The following is an 18,734-nucleotide window of genomic DNA, read 5'->3' as shown; positions in this document are numbered from 1 at the left end:
ACTATGACAGAGTGGTGTAGCTGCTCTCCACGGTCCAAAAGTTTTCCATTAACTGTTATTTAATTTACGTCTTCCAGAAATTGATTCATATAGTTTTACCCAAACTCAAAAGCTCAACTTAAGACTAAATTTATTACCTGGGTTTCTTAATTAGTTCAACATGGCAGAGAGCAAAAATAACTATGTATTAGACAGACTCAGTGGTATCCAGCTGTCAAGCAGTACTGTACAAAAAACTTCAAGCTTTGGCTTTGCTCTTCGTAACCTTTTTCTTAAATACAAACTAATGCATTATCTAGTAGTTATCTCCAATATGTCATGAGCTTTTTAGTTCACTTTTTTTTAATCCCTGCATTAAGCATACACTGACATACACTTATAAGCTCTTCTTACCAGTTGATTAAATAGTATATTTGAATGATTTTAACTGCAGACAGTACTTCATCATACAATACCACAAATATCATTAATAGCCCTTTAGTAATACTTTGCTTGACTTTAGCCATCATAATTTTTGCCTAGTATTTAATTGCTTATCGGTCTCCATTATCTCATTTGCACTGTAAAATAATTAGACATAATATTTTTAGGACTTAACTTTGCTTTATATTAAGCACTACAGCTTTAGCTTCACACACTCTCATTGTCCAGGAGTGTTCAGTGAGGAGGAATTGCGTTCTCCTGAATTCTGTAAGCACAGTAGAGAAGAGTAGCATACATACAGCAGAGCAGCTGCCAAGGTTACTCTGAATGATTAACTACCAGGTATTTTAGACATATATTACATTGTATGTAATATAGCTGACTTGTACTGTGCAGGCCAAAAGGATTTTACAAAGCTTCTAAAATCAGTTGAGACTGACCAAGCTATTTTCACATTTAGTAATTTTAGCAATGATAGATTTACCTGATTTCATTTATCCGTTAATGTATGCACATCAAAACTAGTAAGCCTACAATTCTGTACCTAGTCAAAAGCTGTGAAAGTCAAGGTTTGTACTATATCTGCAGCTCCCTATTGTTAGTATGGGAAATCACTGTGGTACTTGATATACTGCCATGAAGTAATTTTGATAAGCTTTTATTTTTGCCTAGTCGATGAAATCATTAATGCCAGTCTGAGAGGGTGTCTTTAAAGAAGAAAATAGTTGATTCCAACTGTTCATATCATTTTCTTGAAAGCAGTAGAGTCAATAACATCTTTTCATGCCACTCTTGACTTCCTAGTTTTTTGTGTTACACTTTACCAAAACTTTGTTTCAGGAGTAATTTTCAAACCAATCTGATGCTTGTAACACAGTACAAAAAGAAAAGTGGGGGTCCTCGTATCATTAAAGGCTGCTGCATTACTGATTGATAGCATTGCATACCATGAGTAGCTGCCTCCATTTATGTCTGGTTACTATGTCATGCCATTGCGGTTACTGAAAACCTCTGCAAGAGGTTTATCATGAATACAAGACATAACAGATTAGAGCATCTTAAAATACTGCAATCTATAATAATTTTTATAATTAATACTCAGCTTACTAGCCTTATGCCTGTACTATACCTTGATAACACGTAATCATTTTTTACCCTTTATAAAACAATCCTATATAAAAATACAGTTTAGTCTAGAAAATGTGATACTATTTTTGCTTTTCTTCTATGAGTTTTTCCCATATCGAGCTCCCTGAAAGCTGTTGTAAAATTCCATGTCAGCAACTGAAGTGACAGGTTAGACTTTTTTCCTTTATCTGTGTTCCAGTTTTGCTCTCTTACTAATCTGAGCGCAGTTTATTTTCAGTGTTTCCCTGCTGGAAAGAGGAGTACTTCCTAAAGCAAGATGTAAAAACCATTTTTTATAGTAAATGGTACAGTAAGAACACTGTGCCAAGTTCAGTCTTTTATGGAGGGAAAAAAAAGTCATGAGTCAGGGCTCAAAAGACATTTTAAAAAAAGATAACCCAACTACTAGGTTTACTTTTGTCTTGTTTTAGAACCTTGTTTGCACTGAAGAAAGCAACTGTCGGGGCTAGGAACTGTCTCTGGAAAAGGAAGGATGCTAACCTCACATAACAATGCTTTTTCAACAGTGCCAATAAGTAATATATCACATCAGGCTTGTGCTAAAACATCCAGACTTGTCAGTTGGGGTTAATTCTTGTGTTTGCCTTCAGATTGAGAAAATGGACTAGGAATTTTCTACTGAAAACAGTGTGAAGGAATCTGGGTGTAAACAAAGAATTAAAGAAACATACACAGAAATACATTTTTTCCCAAGAATTGTGTAAAAGACCTGTGTAAATGGGAATGCGATCCTTCGGCTACTGGTCACTTGAGAAGCAGACATCAAAGTCGAAGCTTTCAAAGTTGTCGGTATGGCTCTCTACTACCATTCAGCAGGTACAATAATTGCACTGTGCCCTCCTCATTGCTTAGGCATTTGTATCAAACCTCAATCTCTTGCTCTGTAGCTGGGAATGAATGGTGCAACTACAGGTGTCAGAAAAAGTCTTGGTGTAGTCAGCTGTTCTGTTTGGCTCTTTGGCAACTAGTCCAGACCCAGATAAAAATGCAAAGCGTGAACCTTTGTAATGCAGTACATTACAAGGAACTGGAGAATTCAGAGAAGCAAAGTGAGATTGTTTCCAAGCTAGTTTGGGTCAGAAGTAGCCCCAATATGACAGGGTTATAAATAAATTTTTTTCTCATCTTTACTCGTGTAGTACACTGTTGTCATTTCCATAGCTTGTCTTTCTCATATGGAGCTGCAGGAAAGCAGGCAGTTTAGCGCACATGCTTAAAGTGGGAGGATGTGCAGGTGCTGTGGCACTCCCCATAAACTTTGTAATAAGCAAAATATCTCAGGCTGCGAAGAAGCTGCAGTGGAGGAATGCATTGTATATAAAGCATCTTCATACCTCTCCTTGTGTTGCACCTAGCAGAACACTAGAGACACAGAACAACATTTTGCTTCTAAGAAGCAGAAAAATAAAAAAGCAATTGTAAATGGGTAATTACCATCAGGAACTGTTACTCACTCTTTCCTAATTAAAACTTAACAAGCTTTAATTTTGTGGGAGTCTTAAGAAACAGAACAAGTCAGTCAATCCCTGTCCTGGTGGAAGGGGTGCAGAGCCCTCAGAGTACCTTCTTTCTGATATTCTTTGCTGAAGCTAAAGTTGCATTACATGCCCCATCATGGCTAGTACTAAAAGCTATTCACAGACTAGTGGAGCTGCAAGTCTTGCAGCCCTATCTATATCCAACAGTCTCCTTTCCCTTTGGCCTCCTCCATCAACCTCCCCAAACCCCACAGAAAAAAAAAGGGGGGGGGGGAGAAGGACCATGTTATCTATAATTAACTTCTGACATTCGAACATTTATAACTAGATTGGCTGTGCCCCTAGATGAACTCTTACACAGATCATCCTCTTATGAACTATCCCGCTTGAGTGGACAAAGTGAGATATGCCTCACCATGTTATGCTGGTCCCACATACAGAGGAGCTTCTGCTGCTGTAATTCCAGAGCACCTCATAAGACTGAACGTGCCCTTAAGTGAAGATAGCAGGAGAGAAGATGGCCATTCAGTGCAAGACTGCTTTCCAGAGCTAGTTATTTTCCAGTTGGCAAAGGGCTGCCTAAGTACAGGGTGTTCTTGGCTCTAGGAAGTGTTATTTCAGGAGAACATTTCAGTACTTCCCTTAAAGCTGCCTTTTTCTGTGGAATAACCCGTGCCTAAGAAGCACAGTGCTCCATCGATGTGCTTGGCTTTCCAGCCATGTTACCAAAGTGCTAGCTAAATGCAGCAGTAAGAGACGGGCATACATCTATAAAATGTCCAGGAAGACCAAATAATAGTGAGATTTTCAGTATATCTCTCTTTCAGAAGACTATCTAGACCTAAATACCATTATCATTGCTATTTCAAAATATTTTGAAAGACTCAATATTCCTTTTAAACTTTTCTAGTTCTGGTTTTTGTCTATATGTCTGAAAGTACTATGTATCAGGAAGTGACCTCAGTTCATAAAGTGTTCTTAAAAAAAACAAAACTGCAATATCACCTCACTAGTTAAACTGATACCTGAGGGTGTTTTTCTTTACATTGCCTGAATGGAGGGGCATGTCTAAAAAAGAAATCACTTTTCCTGCTTTCTGAAAAAGCTGATAATGTGTTTGGTAAAATGAAAGCAAATTAAAAGAAGAATCAAAAGGAATACATCTTTACCTAGGTTTTAGATATATTAGCATTTTTAATTTGGACATATGACAAATACAAGGCTCAAATGCTTTTAGATCTTAGCGAAGGAAAGCTTTTGGGAATCATTTTTCAGTAAAATCTCTTCAGTGAAATAAGGAACTTCATAGCTTATTTTATTGTCCTCCTTCTAGCAAAATACCCATCACTAGCAAGATAATTTAAGCTTCATGAGATTTCAGGGGTATTAAGAACATGTATGTTTGTAGTTTATCTCCAAAAAAAAGTTAGGTTCTAGCTAACACAGAAGTCTTTACAAGAGCTAGTTCTTTCATTCCATATTCCTTGTGAGAACGAAGTAACTAACAAAAATTCTGCAGGCAATGCCTTTGGCTCTTCTCATTATTGTGGTTAATGATGGTGCACTGCATTTTGCAAATGCAGTGTTTCATACTGCAGCTCTTTAGTGGAAGGAAGTAGGGCACTGATCAGGAAACCGAAGACTTCTGGCATCCACAAATCTGGAGTCACAATACCCTATTTGTATGTGCTTAGCTCCCAGAGTGGAATCCAGCAGCCAATCTTACATGCCCAGGGTCTGAATGCATATGGTGAAAAGGGGGACAGTCCAAAAGCCTGCACAGGCAGAAGCGTGGAGCATGAAGTTCTCTCTGCCTCTGTGAAGTTTAGGGCCACCAAAGTGGTTAGGCTTTGGTGGCCCTGTCAACGCAAAGTACCTCCAATCACACAGCAGTGATAATAAGAATGAGCTTCAACTGTCATTTAAATTTAGTCCTAGTGGTTAGAGTATTCACCCAGAAAATACATGAGGTCAGTACCATCCAGAAGCTCTGCCCATATACCAAAATGAGCTTGGGAATCATGCAGCCAGGGAGGGGAAAAGACAAATATAACTGTAGTGTGGGGTTTAATACATACACCTGGAAACAGAGATGCCTTCATTTTGACTCCTCACATAACTGTTTCTGTATTTTATTGCTGACAGTTATAAGAAAAGCCACAAATTGTTCTGAGAAGTTGGACTGTAGTGCAACACCTCATGTGTTCCTCAGTTATCCTAGGCACTCAGCTATGCAGCAATACTCCCTCTTTCTGGTCCCTGGTAAGAGTTATTTCTGGAGGAGCTGGTGGAGCATTCCCCAGGCAGCCCAGTCTTTAACATTGTGTGAAAACCCTTTCTGGAGAGACAGAAGATGAGTAACTGAACTCCTTGAGGCTGAGAGAAAGGTAAATCTCAGTCTCTAACTTACCTACCCTCTAGGCTATGGATATGAAGGTAGGCACTACTGTCAGCTCTGCTGCTTTGAAAAGGACGCAGCCACAGCAGCCCTTTGTGAGGAGCTTGTCCGCACATGAGCGGGCTCCATGACCTTCACATCAATTCATGCTCCTCTACCATGCAAAACCTGAGCAGGCAAAGGCAACTTAGGCACCAGGCTGGCCAAAGAGCAGCAGCCAAGGGGCTTGTGAAAATGCAGTATTTGCAACTCCTTGTGGATTTTTAAATGAAAAGCAGAGATGTCTAGTGAGTCTAAAGGTGAGAATTGAGCATAACCAGCGTTAGCATTGCTGTTTTGCCTTTTGCACTGCAATTCCACTTATGTCCTGATTCGGGTACTTGGGTCTTTATTGGATGTAGCCTTAGTGATCAATGTGAGGTTTAACTCAGAACTCAGAAAAGAGGAAGACTCTTTATTCTGTCAGTCAGTATGGACCAAACTTGGATTCATGTTTAAAAATGATTTCCTCAAGCCTTGTTTAAAGCAGACAACTATATATAGGGACCTTCATCAAAGCTGGTGAAAATGTCTTGTCCAACAAGACATCCAGTTCAGAGAATACTGATCTGTGCTGCATCACCACTTTGCCTGGTGGTAGTTTTGCACTGAAGGAGAACAAATGCATTCACTGATTTTTAACATAAAGTTTTAGAACACCCTGTTGTAATTCTGAAGAACGTTACCTTAGATTGTTCCTTGAAATGTTCTTTCTGCTTCACTGGATCATTGTGCTAACATTAGGTGTTCCAGAGCTGCTTCTGCATGGCAAACAGCTCAGTTCTCTCACTGAACAATGCTTGGCTAGAGAGAAAACAAAATAACTGGCAGGTTCAGTTTTACATTTCGGTCCAGACATGATGGAGTCAACCAATACAAGCAATAAATACTTCAGTGTTTCCTTTTCAAACAGCTTTCCTCTTCTTTCTCTAGGAAAGCACAAAATTATAGCTTATGGCAGTTACTTTCTGATGTGAAACTGTCATGTTATTGTTACTAAAGCTATGGATTGGAAAAAAAATGTTAGGAAGTTGGAGCCAAAACAATGACATTTTCATGGAAAGCAAACACATTTTCCTATGTTAGCTTTGATTGTTGCAGAGCCGAATATATATATTTATTATATTTAAACTCCTTTGCTCCTTTAGGAAATAAAAACATGACTTACCAGTGAAATGCTGTTTTTCCAGAAAAAAAAATGCTGTATAATAGACCATACACAATTTATTTGAGGCAAATGCGCAGCTTAGTCTTAACTCAACTTTCAAGTCTCTGCCCTTGTTTTGGTGAATGCCAAAACTTGTGTTTAGGCAACTTGTTTCTAGTGTAGGCAACCAATATCCCCTAAAGCTGGTTTGTGGAAATAATAACTTTATTCTGACATCTAGATGGTGTGTGCGTGCGTGCGTGCGTGTGTGTGTGTGTGTGTGTGTATTAGTATTTACCTTATTGTAACTAAAAAAAAGATGCCTTCAGGGAATTAGTTTTGTTAAAACTTTAAAGCCTTAAAAAATGACTACCTGTCTTTTTTATTGCACTTCAGTAAACAGAAGTTCATGTAAACAATTTAGAATTTTAGATTGGGATAGAAAAATGTTGCTGTGCATGACTAATTTGATTGAGTTTTAAAATGACCTGGATACATAAATAAGCATAGAAATCAAGTGGCAACAACCCATTTAGGCAACAAAATCATGATCCGGGTATGCTTACAAATGAATATACAATTGATACAAGAAACTTCAGCAGACTCACCTAACAGCAGCAGAGAAGGCCTAAGCCCTAGAGATGGTCATTTGCTCAGTGCAGAGAACAACAAAACTCCAGTACACATTCTCCCTAGGCAGCTGGGAATATGTAGCATTATGATATGATAAACCAAGGATTATGAAACATTGGTTTCAAACGAGGCTGTAAATAACTAAATTTGTTGATTTTTCTTAGTAAGAGCTCAGGGGTTTTTTTTTATTCTATATGTCTTATGTAGAAAATTCTATGGGAATTGTAAAAGAACATGAATTAATACCTTCCCATGCATAAGCACAGTATACTAACAATATCTTAAGAGTGGTATATAGTTTAAAGTTGAACTATATAGCACAAATGCTTTGCAAGAAAAAGGAAAAAGAACACCTTGTTTGGAAGTCTTATGGTTGTCCTAGGAGGAACACATTCGATTCCCTTCTCACACAGGTCAGCAAGCAACTGTGAGACTTCTAAAAGTATAAGAAATAAGTGCAATTATGTGTTTCAGTGAAGTAGTTCAGTTTGGAATGCCTCTGTTTGAGGTGAGTCATATAAAGGTTTATGTTCTCTGTGTTCAGTATCAAACTACATTTCAATTTAAATATCCACATAAAAAATAAGACCAGCTATAAAAATAGCGTACTAAGTAAGCTTATAATTATCTGTGTAAAGGAGATGACACAGTACTTCTAAGAAAATGTCAGGGAACTTAAACTAATAGAAATGATCAGATTTAATTGTCATACGTGGCAAGTACAAATATTTACCCACATACATGAGAGTGCTCTGTTGCACCTACTCTGAAGTTGGCTTTTGCCTGACCTGGAGGCAAGGGGAGGGCAGAGGCATCCATTCGCTCCTTGTCCTCCTGGCTGAGGTTGCAATGCCCTCATTTACCCCAGGGCACAGAGCCATGGTAGCGAGGGGCCTTGCAGCTCTGCCATCTGCTATGCAACCAACCTCCAGGCATCAGCAACGCTGGGAGCTACCGCAGACCCCAGGAGAAGCTCCACACCTTACTGAATTCTGGTTCTCACTTCTGTCTTAGCTTAAGACATACCTGAGGGTCTGTCTTTCTTGCTTACCTTCTAGCTACACTGAAAAATATCTAGCTGAAATCTAACAGCACTTAAAACTTGAGCTGCTTGGCCCAGGAGGCTGACGCATGACCTTGCTGCAGCATGCTGCTGACACAAGGGTTGTTGCATGTTTTGCAGCACACTCTTAATGCCAATAGGCTATTTCCAGAAGTGTTAGCTCCGGTATAGAGAACTTGCACTAACTTTGCAATGATAGAATACCCACAGAGACTATTTCTGATGACTATCTAATTCCAAGTCACGTATTTGTGTCTGCTTCTACATCTTAAAGCTTCCTGTCATTGTGCTGAGAAACCTTTACAGCATAATCATGTTTATCCAGCCTCCATTTAATTACAATTCCTCTTTATCTGAATCATAATTAAGTTCTCTAGCATGATTTGCCTTCTTGTCTTGCTCCCCACAATTAACTCCATTAACCTTCATTTATCCAAGTGTGTTTTCTTTGCAATTTTTATATGAACAGGATTGTTTCGTAATTTCAATCCTAATTGCTTTTTCCACTAAAAACATAATGATTTTAGCCATAACAATGTCTTATTACAGCTTTTATACACACACAAAATATGTGGCTCTGTTCTCTAAGATCCATTGTGCTTTATTAGTGTTACAACGTCAGTAGGGAAGCTAGAAGTGAATTGATATTTTGTAGGCTGTCTGGGGTCATCCGTTACCCTATGCGTGATAATACCAAACTGAATCTCAGTAGAGCAGTGCAGATTTTCAGAATGTCACTACCTGATTTTCACCATTGTAGTTACCAAGTTGTGCGCATCTCCTCCTCTTCTGTATGGCTGCAAAATCACCGTATTGAATTGTATGAGACTGTTAAAGATAAAAGTGGCAGAATAAAATAGATGAGAAATTTCAAGATTTACAATCAAGAGTAGACTTCTGTCAACCATCACAACTACTTTTCTTTGAAAACATCCATGAGAAGTGTCTTACTTCACTATTTTTTTTTTTATCCTTCCCACTTATTTTCCCCGAATTCCTCTTTTTCACACTGTTTCAGAAGTACTGCCAGGCTTTTCATCTTTTCCTCTTTTTCTTCAAAATGTCATGCCTAACTTCCATGTCTACATTTGTCGTCTTTACCCGTATTTAATTTAGTAGAATGGAAGCTGAGGAAGAAATACTCACCTTCAGTATCCAAGGTTTCTGGAGCTGGCAGCTTTTCTCCTGTGGCTTTCTCCAACTCTTCCACCATGCCGACTCACTGAAAAGGTGGTGGGAAGTCAATTTCTGCAGCCTCTCTCTGAGGGCTGTTTGGGTGGTAAATAATCTTATAGCCACCAGTCAAATATACTTTACCAGAACTTAAGGTTATATTGTGAAATGTGCTTACAGTGAAGTGACTTCAGGGAAATCATTTTCATTTGACCAAATGACTGATTTTTACATAAAACAGCAGCAGTATAACATGCAACACATTGCCTATTAAGATTTGGAGGTATGATTATATCAATTTACAATAGGATGTACAATGTTTTTGTATCCAAAATGAAAGCCAGGGAATTCAGCCCTGTCCCATCAAATATTGTACAATAAATCCCAAAGAACAATGTCATCATGTCATTCAAACAAGCCTTTGCCTCATGCTGCAACTACTTGCATTTTCATTTGGCATATGGGTATATATAAATGCATGTATATAAGTATATGTATGTTCTTGACCTCATCTTTGTAACCTCATACATGATACGTAATATCATAGTAACCCAACTTCTGACGCCATTCAAAAATAGACACCTGCCATTACTGATCAAGACATAACTGAGATCAGGTCTCTAGTGCTGTTCCTGAGATCACTGTGATCTGCATAAGCCATGCAGAATTCACGCATGGTGAATTCTGGAGGGTGGATCAGATCAGTCCCTTCTGAAGTGAATTTCTGAAGTGTTTTGTCCAGCACCCCATCCAGAGCTCCATCCACTAACATCTCGAAAAGATCCAGATATCCCCCAATGGCAAACACTTCAAGGAGAGTTTAAAAGAATTCAAATAAGCATTACAAGTGTATAACTTTTGTTAAGGTTAAAGCCAGTCAACTTCAATCTTTTCTCCTGGGCTGAGTGAATCATGATGGCAGTTTTTCCTTGATAATCCCTCACGCCATCCTGCGTTGCAATGGTAAAGGCCAGAAAAGTATTGCTTCATTTGCTGGAGGCTGTCAGCCTTTGGGGTGGAATACCAATGTGAAAGCATTCATTTCTGGTGAAGTTTCCTGGCTTGGCCACATGAAAGGCTATGCTTAAGATCTCTTCTGGCCTAAAACCTACAAAACCAAGGAATTCCTTTATATTATGTCCAAAAGATAATCATTGGATCATACAGTGAGAGTCTGAGTAAGAATGAATTACATGTACAATGCCAAGAAATATGTTCATGTTTATAAGTACAATGGAGTACAGTAACCAGAGTTATACAAAAAAAATTCTTGCCACTAATTCTCAGCACATCTGATCTAGCTTATAATTAGAACTATCTTCCCCCTTAAAAAGGTATTATTAGTCCTGCAAATCATTACTCATGTTGAAACAAGGTGTACAAACATATGAAACAAAACTAAATGCAAATCTATCATTTTTCATTTTTTTCTCATTTTTCCCCCCACAGCATTGAATTCGTGACTAGCACAGACATAAAATTTTTAATTGATTACAATTTGCAAAAGCTGAGTGACTAAAGGTTTCTGGTTCCTATTCCAGAATCCTACTGCAGAAGAGGAAGAATCCCAGACAGAATACCCACAGCTGAAACAGTCCTGCCAAATTCAGCTTTGCACAGTACGGTGAGATGGAAAGCGGCACCTTTTCATCACAGCACTTCCGAAAGACCCACAGTATTGAAAAGGCCTGTGAGATGCTCTGATCTGACTGTCTTATGATCAAAAAAAAAAAAAAAAAAAAAAAAGAAAAAAAAAAAGAAAAGAAAAGAAAGAGGACTTGACAGAGGGTAACTTTTTCAAAAGCAATCAACTAACTTTGGACTAGACCATGCAGAAAATTCTCAGATGCAACTTTTCTTCCTGTTAAAAAAAAGAGCATTTCATGTAATTTAAGATACTTCACACAGCTAGCTGTTGGCTGTGATTGACCTTGCTTGCCAACCCAGATTGCACTGGGAAGCCCCTTGACAGTCCCGCTGGGGAGCTGCTCAGGAGTTTGGCTTTTTGGCAAGCCAGATGGGGAACAGAGGTGGCGTTCACAGCTTAGAAATCCCCACTCGCAAGCTTCCTAGGCCATGAAGCAACTCCAGCTGCTCTTCCCATCTGCAAGATGCAACAGGAGTCAAGTAGCCCTGGGAGAAGCTTCTAAGCTTATACCTTGTTCCTACACAATGCTTTGGAGGTCCATAGTTTGGAGGGAAAGGGAGCGGGAGTCCCAAGAACCGAAAAAGATATATATTAATGAACAACTCAAAGTCAGAGGTTTTCCCATGTACTGTTCACCAAGCAGGGAACACAGGAGCTACATAAATAACTTCTGAAGATCTTTACTAAAAAGTGGAAATAACCTAGTAAGATGAGGAAATGAGTATCAAATTTAGAGGGTGCCCTGTTTGCCAGGCACCTAAATAAATTGCTCAAGTCTCACTGTACCAGAACAGTAAGCATTCAGATTAACAAGAATTCCTACGTCTTTGACATTCATTATCCTGAGAAGCACCAGCATCCTAAAATGAAACAGTTTCCTCTGACTTTGTTACTGCTAGCAAGAACTTAGCAAACAAGAAGTTTTGAATTCTACAACAGAAGTGTGATAGTTTCATTTTGAACACAATATCCTGGATTGTTTTCCAATGCACTGTGTTACAGGAAAAATTAAAATTCCACAAGAACACATAGGCAGTTAAAAAAACTTGCAATTGAACACACCCTAAAAGAATTTATAGATAAGCAGTCACTGCAATTTCATAAATATATACAAGATTTTATACGCGGATTCAGACACGCGTAAAGGTGCCTACAGATTAAGCTGACAGTACATAAACTTAGTGGTTAACCTAATATACCAGCAACTTCCTAGCTGCTGGAAAACTAACCCTAAGCTTTTCATTCTGGTCCATGATATACAAAGAATTTGAACCTAATGACTTAATGACTTATTCATTTCTTTGCCTTTCTAGCAAAAAAGTAGAGTTGCTAGACAAGAGCAAGCTTCTAGTTCAAGGTCACTCATCTTCCCTCTGTGAATACAGGGAAGGTTGCTGGAGACCAGTGGTAGACTCTGTTCTAGATCCCCATATACCACTCATGTTCCTCAGGCATCACTTGCTGCAGCCACACACTGCGTGGCTCTGTGCAAACCTCAGTGGGATTTTAAAGACAAGACATAGCATGAATATTTTTGTAACTATGTGAGAAGCACACTTTCACACTGAAGTATTTTACTTGGTAGAAATAAGGACTTGTCAATAACGATACATATATGTTCTGCATCACATAAGACAGTTATCAAGCAGAGGGCTGGGACTCAGGAAATACCGATTCTCTACTAAATCCTGTCACTTGTCCATTCGGTGGGTCTGAAATGAGTATTTTTGTCTCTCTCCTTGCTACAACAACTGCTTGCCTCAAGTGACTTTTGTAAGACTCAGTTAATGAATTCAAGCTTCACAGAGCTTGAATACACAGGTAGAAGTCTACAAAACAAAATGAGTTTATGCACCCCTTCTGAGAAACCCAGAGGGACCAGTTTACAGAAATGCTTGAACACCTTTTTAAAGCACTTCTTTAAATCAGATACTCAAGATCATTTGTTCCAGGTAGAAAGTCTCATCCATTCTGGCTATTGAGTGATAAGTAATGAAATGATTGCATAGTATGTCATGACATACAAAGAAAGAAAGAAAAAAATAATGGTATCAACCTTCTTACAAGGCCATATCTGAAGAAATCCATGATTATCCAAGAAGTTTCATAGGAAACTGGTAGTATTAGCTCTGGTAATGAAGTTCTGATCCGCACTCTTATTCATAAGCAAATCCAGGTACTGTACGAAGTTCACAGCACTGTGTTCTGCAGAAATAATTGCTTCCAAAGAACTACTGATGAGTTCCCCAAAGTTTCCCTGGCCAGTGTTCCTGCAGAAGTTAGCCACTTTTTGAGTCCATAATGAAGATGAGACAGCACATGCAGATAGGGTGCCACAATGTTTTTTTCCTATAGCCAAGGTGTTCAGTAGCCTAAGGAAGCTTTTCCCTGGATATCCCACATCCTCTTGCTGCAGTTTATTTCCAGGTACGATGAAAAGCTCCTTGGACTTGGAAGAAGAATCTGACCAGAGGAGGAAGCTCACTTTTAGGTTCAGATTAAAAAAAGTAGAATGAAATAAACAGCCTGATGCACAATAAATAAATCCGTCACTCTAGATTAATATCAATTTCTCTATTCCTACAAAGAATACATTTTGCTGAGCTAGATGCAGCTTTCTTCTGATGCAAGCAGGAGCCATCGCATCGCATGCACTCATGGGTGGGAGCGCACACATCACTCCGGAATATAATCGGCTGCGTGAGTAACAGCTATTAAAAGTCATTAAACTGCCACCTACTGATAATTATTGTAATGATAATGCTGTAAATTACAAAAGTATGATCTGAAAGATCATTTGAAGCCTAACCATCACACAGCACTGCGAGGTTTTCTTTTTCCCCTTTTATAGTTTAAAACATCAAGAAGTTTTCTTTCACTGAGCCAGTGGGCCAGGAGAGGAGCAGCGGGAAGGGCCAGAGCACATCTCCTCCTGTCCAAGTGCAGAGCTGTGAGCACGATTGCCTACGAGCACAGCTGTCTGAGGTGACAGGCAGTGAGTTAGAGCAGGTCTGAACCTGAGACCTAGCTGAACACATGCGGATCAAAGCGATCAACAGGTGGAATGGCAGAGATTTTGATCCCTCAGCCGCCTCTTAGCGGGTATGGTGAAGCATCTGCAAATGGAAATTTTCCAAGTCCCTGTCTTGGGTGTGCGTCTCATAGCCATTAGCCTACAGCTGCTTTTGCCCTAGAAAGATTACACAGATCATTCCTGCTCAGGAGCTGCCGCCTCTCCCTATGGTCTGTGCATCCAAACTAACTAACTGTGGCACCTCACAGTCCATGTCCCCCAGCTCAGGTGTGTCAACAACGGGCAAATTATATGTGAGCGTGAACAAATACATGGGAACAATACAACAGTGATCTGTCCATCCGTAGTGCACGAAGAACACGGCAGTAACTGCTGAGTATGTGCTCACTGTAAAAGCATTTTCAGTCACATCGTACTTTGCTCTCACTTAATGTTTGCTTGAAAGTTTGTGGAAATAAGCGGGAAGACTTATGACATCAATGAACTCTCGGTCAACGCTTGGAAGTGTTACATGATTTAATCTCTGCACACACTAATTAAGCTTTCTAGGAGTTTTTGATGGAATCTCACCAGTCATGGAACAAAGCCTCAAAGCTGAGGGCAGATCAGAAACTGCTTCTTCTCGCATGACAAAAGTAACAGATGTTGCAGAAAGGTTGATCTTTCCTAACTCTGAACTGGGAATTTTAGTAGGTGAAGATAAATAGCATTCATCTTTCCAAAAGGCCATTCATCTTTCTTTTTGCCTTTCTACATCATGCCTTCTACAACCTTCCCAAATATCCAGAAACAGCACATACAAGTCCTTCTTTATCCTGAAGGAATGCACACACCCTGGCTTTTGCCATAATTTGTAGTGTAGCACCACCTTCCCCGCAACCACAGAATAACAGCTTTGCAACTGCAGGTGTACAAAGGCAAAGAAAAAGCAAAATACAAAGAAAGGTGGTTATGTTCCAGACAATTTTAATTACTAAAAATTTTTAAAAATGAAATGACGTTCTTCACTCTCGGTAGTTTTTAGGCCTCTGTAAAATACTGAAGCTACCTCACAGACTACTACTCCTATTGGTACTTAGCTACAGCAATCAAGTAAAGCTGTCTTGACAGCTGCAGATCCATGTTGTCATGGTTTCAGAGCCCATGGTTTATGTTTCCAAATCAGGAGTTTCTAATGCAAACTGCAGCTGAAGTTTATACTGAATATGGCGTATTTGAATACTAAAAAGCAGACTGTGAATGCCTGATCTGAACATAGCGCATTTATTCAACACTCCATGTAAGAAATTTCAACTTATTTTCTATACATCATTGTAGACAAGAGTTACAGAAAGAGACTCAATGATTCCTTGGAAAACATAGGATCAATCACTGCAGTTCGTTGGCAGCCTCATGATCTACACTATAAATACCGACTTCCATAATCTAAGGAAACGATACTAGAACCGCAAGGGTGATAGACGTAGGGACAACCAACCCGTGTTAGAGTCAAAGACAAGCCTATCCTTCAGACAAAATTCAAGCCAGGCATCTAGATTTATTATCAAATGCATTCTTCAGTTTTTCCCCTTCTGCGTGCTCCCCCAGCATGCCCTAACATGCATTGGGCATGTCCAGGATCAGCTAACCAAGAATAAGCTTAATCACAAAATTACCTTTGAGTCACCCTCTGCAAAACCTTCTTCTACACTGAGCTCCTTATCTTGTGACCCAGAAGCTGCATATGACCCCCTGCGACACAACCTGTTTTACAGAAGTCTCACATGTTGATACTTCAAAAAACCAAGAGGTCTGTGTCTTTTCAGCTGGCTTGATGCTTTACTTCAGCGCAGTATCAAAGGTGTTCCCTCTCTGGTTATGTAAATTATTCACTACCTAGAAAATACTTTTGAGATTGAGGAAACCTCATCGACATTTGGCATCTCAGTTTCTTTGCCTATACAATCCAACAAGTGCAAATTGATCCTGAATATAAAGCAGTCCCTGACTGTTGTATTATTTGGGGAAGAAAAAAAAGATTGATATTGAATATAAAGCAACCATTGCATTTTCCCTGCCCAGGCCTTCTATACCTTAATATCTCCAAATCATACTCCCAAAACCACAACCAGTGGTGGTTTTAGTTATAACGGTGCGCTAGGGAGCAAGAACATGTGAATTTCTGCCTGCTCTGAGCAACAATCGCTGATAAATGAGCAGAGGGGAGCTGTAGGCGCCTGCCTTTAAAATGCTCCCCCTGCCCCAGAGGTAACTCCATGTACCCTTTCTGGAGGCACCCTCAGGAAAATGCACATGAATGAGCTTTCTGCAGCAGATTAGTTCAATTCTGTTATGCTTTTGTGTGGATATCTTCATTCAGAATTTAAGTGGCCTTCATTTGATTTCCTTTACCTAATTTCCCAAAAGAACCAAAGCAGGTCAAATTAAGGACGCTTCAATTCTGACTAACGGTGTCCACACAGTGCAGTGTAATGTAGTTTAATTCATGCCTTTTCAGGTCACATCTTTAGCTCCTTTGGACGTTTCCAGCGTGGCCCTGAGTAGGCAAGCACGAAATGCATTACAGTTTGAGGGATGTCCTGGTAGCCTGCAATGCTAAACGGATACATCCTATTTTCTTGTCCCAGCTAATGGAGCACATAAATATTTCTGCAGGTTCTACTGCTCAACAGAGACAACAGCATAAGTAGGTCGGCGTGAGCACCTAGCACGCGTTTTTGATGCTTCTGTTAAAATTTGAATTTGACTTTAATTGCATCTGGAGTTTGCATAGGGAACAGGTAATATCGGGTAATATCGGCGAGCTCTTCCAGCTGTCTCTGGTATAGTTACGCTTGCACATATTACATTGGGCACGTCCGTATGAAAAATGGTTAGCAGATTAGCTGCTGCTTAAAAGGAAAATTGCTTTTGCACGTCGGCATTTCCCTCGGCGCTCTGTGCGTTTCCAGCCCTGTATCTCCAAACGCCTCCTTGAGATCAGCTGCGGTGTGTGGTAGGCGGCTCAGGCTCGAAGGCCACGGTGGAGGCTCAAGCAGTTTGATCTGCAGAAGAGCAGCAGCGCCGGGGACGTGCCAGCAGCAAACTCGGGTCAGGTTAGTAAGCTGGGGGCGTTCGTGTCGCGATTGGAAAATGCTGCGGGGCGCTCCACAGGTTCTCTCCTGGGCAGCTGCAGAGGTCCTCCCCCACGAGCCGCCAGCGGGGAGGAAAGGACCGGAGGTTGTGAGTGATTTCTACCTCTAACACGCTAGTCCAATGAGGACATTGGCTTGCCAAGAGGTTCTCCATCTTTCAGGGGATCGAACTTCACAATTATCTCCCTGAACATCCTATTTGTGCAAAAGCCGTGCCCTTAAGGACGTTCTGCTTTCCCTTCAGCTGCTGCACTCCAGGTTTGGTGGTACTGACAAATTTGAACAGGATGAAGGATATGCAGAGATTGCTAATACTGTGGTATTAGTAATTCCTGTTATACTGATGGCACCCACTATTAAAGCTAGAAAAATCCCATTTACAGTTGTTTCACGGCTGGGAATTAGACTTTGCTTAATAAGAAGCTGCTTGCAGCTGGTTCAGCCCCCTCTCGCTCCCCGAGAGCCTCCGGTGACAGCTCACGCCACCTCCTGCTTGAGGCAGGGGTTTCTGCCGTGGGCAGATCCCGTGGTGGCAGCGCGGCCCTTCGGCCCTGGGAAAATCCACACTGATTCAGCCAGGGTGTAAAGCAAAAAATGGTAATAATCCTAGCGCGCGTGTAGCAGCAACGGAAGAGGCACTTCCCTCCCCAGTGCAACAGCTTGTACCTAGTGTTTGCAAACTTCCGTGCCCTGCCAGCAGCTGAAAAATTCGGAAATTTGGCCAGCTTGGCTTAGGTCACGCAAGTGCACGAGCGGTTTAATCTGCACCAGATGTGCTGGATAGCAGCCTGCCCATGGAGAGCACCGAGAAACAGCGAGAAGGAGACGCCCCAGCATCCCTCCACGTGCTCAGGTCGGGAGAGGATTTGCTCCCGCGGCCCAATGACTGGAACTCCTTAGTTTTAAACACAGCTCAGACTCGTTAAATCCACTCTGATGCCCTGAACAAGCCTCTTTTTCCATTTCAGAGTTCCCAAAGTGGTAACTAGATTAACTGGTCTTTACACAGAATTTTGCAATGGAAAGTCCTGCTAAAATGCATTCTGCAGATTTAGTGCTGTTAGGACTACAGACTCAAAAAAAGCTGCTGCAGGACTTATTTATGGCTTCTTATTCAGCAAAATACTTAAGAGATTGTTTAAAATTAAGGATTTGGTCCAGAAGTCTGCTAATTTCAAGCCAAAGTTTAGTAACTGCTTATACAAAATGAGTAATTTTGCATGTTGGCCCGCATGCCAGATTTCAGCAATTTTTTTTAATAGGTGTAAGCAAATAACATTTTTGTCAGTCAGCTGTGAACCCTATTGAAAATATATCTAGGTTGTTTTGCATCTATCTATATGTAACTTATGGTAAAGTTAGAAGTAGCCTGTAACCCTGTTAGCCTGAAATTCAGAAAATTTGCAAAAGTACAT

Source organism: Rhea pennata, chromosome 2 (genome assembly GCF_028389875.1).
Source record: "Rhea pennata isolate bPtePen1 chromosome 2, bPtePen1.pri, whole genome shotgun sequence".
Classification (NCBI taxonomy): domain Eukaryota; kingdom Metazoa; phylum Chordata; class Aves; order Rheiformes; family Rheidae; genus Rhea; species Rhea pennata.
The sequence above is the reverse complement of the archived record's forward strand: the minus strand, read 5'-3'. Positions refer to the sequence as shown.